The 6000-nt window shown below is 28.5% G+C and overlaps 1 long non-coding RNA gene across 5 annotated transcripts in view; it reads right to left on the bottom strand.

Annotated features, from left to right (window-relative positions):
* Nucleotides 1-755: 755 nt before the first annotated feature.
* Nucleotides 756-6000, bottom strand: part of LOC145685728 (uncharacterized) — a 73019-nt gene continuing 67774 nt past the window's right edge. For 3 of the 5 annotated variants that reach the window (XR_014131472.1, XR_014131476.1, XR_014131475.1), the window contains one exon: nt 756-5797. This is a non-coding gene — a long non-coding RNA (uncharacterized LOC145685728). The remainder of the gene's footprint in view (nt 5798-6000) is intronic. The other 2 variants (XR_014131473.1, XR_014131474.1) reach the window with 2 other exon arrangements.

Here is a 6000-nt window from a genome sequence, read left to right as displayed (position 1 = left end):
AATGCCAATTCCCCATTTGTTGACGGCGTTATGGTCTCAGCTATTAATAAAAAGTTCTCTATGGACAGATTCAAAATCAGATGCTTAATCAATCTGTAGAATGAGAAAGTTAGTAGCTATCAATATTTATTCTTTAGTTTTTGTCTGTTTTCCTTTTCATGATCATACGCGTTTGTTACGTACAAAAATGTGAATTTAAATTTTGTTTGCAAATTGTTATGCAAGAGCCAGAATCTAAAACAGGAAAACTGATATACTGTATAATCAATACGTAGATAAATAATTAATTCATTAAAAGCTGTTGTATTACAGTCTGTAACAGATTTTGCTTCAAAACAGATTTATTTTCTGTAAATTGATCTGTCTACGTTGGCCACTTTTCAGTGGAATTGATGTGACCACTACAGACAGGTTTTTCTATACTGTGAATGATATAATTAGGACGTAGTATTTGTATGGGTCCAAGCAACCCTCAAATAGTGTTTAGGATACCGGTATTTGAAAAGAAGCAAGAAAATTACTGAAAAAAACGTGAAAAAATAGTTTTTTTTTATAGAGACAACTTCAACAGATATTATTATTATTATTATTATTATTATTATTATTATTATTATTATTATTATTATTATTATTATTATTATTATTATTATTATTATTAACAGTACCAAACAGGAGCTTGGAATACATTTTCAATCTAACTCTTCTTTCAAAGGAATATTACTAGACATACAAAATAATTTGATTCAATCCATAAACCATGTATTATTACAGGCTATAAAGAAAGAAATAGACCAAACCTATTTTTTTTTTTCGATTCAATGCTGATGATACTACTGATATTTCTTGCAGAGCTCAAATGAGCATTATACTCAGATATGTTATAAAACATAGAGTAGAAGAAAGATTTATCGTTTTCTTAATGTTTCTGAAAACAAAACAGCGGTAGGTTTATCTGAAATTGTTTTACGTGTTTGGAAGAGTTAAGGTGGGAAATAGGAAATAAACTTGTAAGTCAAACATACAACGGGGTGTCCATAATGAAAGGTTGCCATAGTGGTGTACAAATAGTTGCCAAGCAATCTCTTCCATACGCATTTTTTATTCATTGTTATGCTCCCCAAATGAATCTTGTTTTATTATCTTGTACATCTAAGCATATAAAAGAAATAAAGCTCTTCATATGTGACATAAGCACACGACTTTTTTTTTTTTTTTTTTTTTTTTTTTAAAGCATGTCTTCAAAAAGTAGTCAACTTTTGCGGGAACAAGGTTTCAGACTTCCTCATCACAGTGACCCGAGATGAAATTACCATTCTAGAAGAGCGCAAAAAATAATTAAAACTGATTTTAAAGATTTGGAAAGAGCGGTAACCCGTGGTATTGAAGATGATGAATGGAATCACTATCTGCTGAATATGCTCGTAGTTTAGTGAGAAAATAAATAAATAAAAAATAATTTTAAAAAATGACGTTTACATTTTTGCTTTGCTAGTTCAGTAAATTGTTTGCGTTCACTGATAATCTATTTAGAATTCTACAATTGAAAAGTTATTCCGATGTTACCTTATGCATCAACGAGATTCGTTTTGTACTAAGCCAGTCTACAAAAATGAAATGCAAGGAAACCATTACTATATATCCTGTTGGGAGAAAGCTCGTCAAGTACAACAAAACACATTTGAGAATTTTGCGCCGGCTGATATACGAAATTTTAGACTCATTTGCAACCCAAATGAGAGAAAGATTTCAAGATTTCAAGGAAATCACTTTTCTAGAGTGGTTGAACGAGAAAAAATGTCTTGAATAGAAAGTCAACTTTCGTCTTCACAAACTACACTATTTAACGAAGGTGTATCCTGTCTTCGACAAACAACTGAGAAATGATCTAGCGGTATTTTACAGTGGCTCTGTAAAATATCTGTCACCACACGAATTATTAAAATATAGTGACGAGAATGAGCTACAAAATATTTATCTGCAACTGACGCAGTTGTTACATTTCACTTCAAGTATTGCTACAACCATCGCGTCAAGTGGAAAAAGCATGAATACTCTTACACGCGAAAACATTTTTAAGAAACTCCATGCCTAACGAGAGATTTTCAGCTTTGAGTTTGATAGACATTGAAAAATCTCTACTAAGAGATACTGCAAGTAACCCCAGTTTCAAACAAAAAATTATTGATGTGTTCGCTGAGAAGGATTGTAGCATCGAATTGTCACATAAGAAAATATAAGAATTATAAATGAAGACTACAGGGGAAAAAGGAGGTAAGTCAAGATATGGTCGAAAATGAGTTAACAGCAGAATAATGTAACCTGAAAGGTGTAGTTTGCATGCACTAAATCTCACGGTAAAAAGGAAATTAGTCACTAAGAAATTTAATGCTAAAGACTTCGCCTACAGGGGAAGAAGTAGGTAAGTCAGTGGAAAAAAGGTCAATTGTGTAAAATCATAAACAACTGACTTACCTCCCTTTTCCCCTGTAGTCTTCAAATGTATGTCGCATGTTTCTGTAACTGTTGAAATATAATTCTTATAATTTAGTACATTTGAACATATGAAAAAAGAGGATTATTCCTTGTTTTTCAATTGGATATTATGTACTAAGTAAGAACATGTTTTCTATACAATGAACAGCTAATAGTTAATCTTCGTATATGTCATACAAGTGCAAATAATCGTAATAACAATTTATTTATTTATTTATTGATGATGATAAAGACCACAGCCAAGGCCAAAATGGTCATATGTACAATAATATACAATAAAAGATTACGAGAGAAATACAAACAAAACAAAACAAATTAAAAGTACATCAAATCATCTCGACAAAATAAAAAAAAAAATAAAATAAATAAAATAAATAAATAAATAAAATAAAAAATAAAAAAAATAAAAAAAATAAATAAAAATTTTACACATAACTTTGATACAGACTAAATTATAAAATAAAGTTACAACATAACCTCGATTCAATAACTATTAAATAAAGCAAAACATATTATTAAGAAATTAAATATATTGAACATAATAAAAAATAAATTAAAAGGGATTATAAAATAATACTCAGATATAAACAGTGTAGGTAAAGCAAAGACAATGAAAATTCAATAGACAATATACCAAACCATAGTGAATTTTGTATATTTATTAAATAAAACATTCCAAATATTGTTTTTTGAGTATTGTAAAATTCGAATAAAAAAAATCAATTTTAAGAGGTTTTTTATTTATATTGTCAACAATAGTAAATAGTGGAGAACCAACCCATTGATTGTTACATAGTATAGAACGGTAAACCCTAGAATTATACAGGGGAATTTTGATATATAAATATTCAATTAAATTCACTCTAGCGTGTATTATATCATTAATAAATTTAATTTGCCTTAAATTTCGCCGAACTTTAAGAGCTAGTAAATCCAGTTTAGCAAGAATCTCCCTATTAGTCATATCGTGTAATTTAAATTTATATTTTAACCAAGCCAAGAAAGAAATCTGGACTGACTCCAAAACTTGAGTGATACTAGTAAGATTACGATTCCAAATTAAACAAGCAAATTCCAAATGGGAACGAACATATGCACAGTATAAGATTTTATATGTTGCAATGTCTTTAAAATCCCAAGCAACTCATTTGATGAGTCCAAGATTTCTTCTAGCCTTGGAAACCATGGTAGAGACATGATCAAATAGTAACTTAGAAATTATCATAACACCCAAGTTTTTGTTGATTGAAACAGCTTGAATTGTATGCTGATTTATTGAGTATGAAAAATAAGATATATTCGTTTTCCTAGAGAACGATATAATTTTTATTTTGTTCCTGTTCAAGGGAAGTAAATTTTGTATGGACCATTGATAAACTGAGTAATTATCGTCTTGTAATTTAAGGTGATCCTGATTACTTACTATTTCTGAAAATACCTTCAGATCGTCCGCGTATAGTAAAAAGGGACATTTCAAATAATTACCAATATCATTGACATATATTAAAAATAATAATGGACCCAAGTTGGATCCTTGAGGAACACCCGAGGAAATCTTGTACACAGATGACTTGCAACCCATATATCTAACTACAAATTTACGATCAAACAAGTAGGAAGCGAACCAAAATATCAAAGATTTAGGAATTTCAAAGGAATGAAGGTTCTTAAGAAGAATATAATGAGATATTTTGTCAAAGGCTTTAGCAAAGTCAAAATAGATTGTATCGACTTGACCACGATTATGAACAACAGGAGAAACCAATGTCAAAAATTTATTCAAATTTAGTTCAGTTGATTTACCCTTCAGAAAACCATACTGTTCGGAAATAATACAGTGTTCAACGGAACTATAAAGATAATTGTAAATAAATTGATCAAAAATTTTAGGTATTACATCAAGAAGAGATAGGTCTATAATCAGTTACGAACCTTCCATCAGTTTTCGGAATTGAAGTTACAACAGTTTTTCATACATTAGGATAGAAATGAGATGCTAAACTCCAATTAAACAATGATGTCAAAATTGGTGCAATTATTTCAGATATACCTTTAATTATAAAAATCGGAATTTGATCAAGACCTACAGAAGCTTTAACATTTAAAGATTTAATAACATCAATTACCTGTTTAGTAGAAAAGGATATTTGATCACTACAAAATTGACTGGCCATAAAAGTAACATTATCATCATTCACATTAATTTCATCTTTATGATAAACAGCTACAAATTGTTTGGCCATAGCTTCAGATATCAGTTGAGGATCAGAGAGAAATTCGTCGTCAACTAATATTGCCTTATGTCCATCTTTAGCATTTATTTTATTATTCGTATACTTCCAAAATCTTTTAGGATTATTTTTTAAACTATTCTCAATCTTATTATAATATTTGGTTTTATCAATAGTAAGTTGCTTCTTAAAATCAGAACGAAATTTAGAGAATACATTATAATCTTGAAGAGATTGGGTTCTTTTATACTTCTTATGAGCATTATTATTATTATTATTATTATTATTATTATTATTATTATTATTATTATTATTATTATTATTTTAAGTAAGTAAATTAGATTACGAGAATACCATTTCGGATATTTAGAAATTGATTTGGTTACTAAAGGAACATTATTCCTAATTGCATTCAATATAATATCATTAACATTTTGAGAAATAATATCAATATCCTGATTCAACAAAATATTGGCCCAAGGAAGCCCTTGGACTACTTTATATAAAGAAAAATAATCACCCTTTTGATATAACAAAAAGCTATCACTTGGTATCTCCTGTATTAGAGATGATAATTTAACAATAATCTCAATCGGATCGTGATACTGATCAGGCGGAACCAGAGATACTACAGAATTATTAGATTGAACATAGGTGTTGTACAAAATTAAATCAAGACCAGACGTTTCTGAAACAACGTTCAAATTCATATCATCTAAAAAATTAAATAGAATTTTAGCCTTGATTTTGGAATAATAGTTTATATCATTTAAAAGATTTCTATTCGTCCAGTCAACTTTGGATATATTAAAATCACCAATAATCATTACTTCATAGTTCAAAAAGTTCACTTTAGAAAAATATAATTAAGATAGTTCGTAAAACTTGTAACTGAATAAGTTGGATGAAAATAACAGCATGCAACTAATAATTTTTTCCCATTTAACATATCAATCTCAATCCAAACACACTCGATTTCAGATTCCAAGTCAAATCTCCTTTGACAATTTATATTTGTTTTAACTGCTAGCAAAACACCACCATCTCTGCTACACTGATCAGTAATATAATTCCTATCGGAAAGAAAACATTTATAAGTTTCAGGAAAATAGTAATCAGTATGTTGTTTATGATTAAAACATGACTCAGTTACAGTCATGGTAACAATGGTACATGGTACATAATAATAACAATAATAATAATAATAATAATAATAATAATAATAATAATAATAATAATAATAATAATAATAATAATATAATTTTATTGGTATCAG

The sequence above is a fragment of the Thermobia domestica genome, chromosome 5 (genome assembly GCF_964235325.1).
Source record: "Thermobia domestica chromosome 5, izTheDome1.hap1.1, whole genome shotgun sequence".
NCBI classification, from domain to species: Eukaryota; Metazoa; Arthropoda; class Insecta; order Zygentoma; family Lepismatidae; genus Thermobia; species Thermobia domestica.
This window is presented reverse-complemented; position numbering and strand designations above follow the sequence as displayed.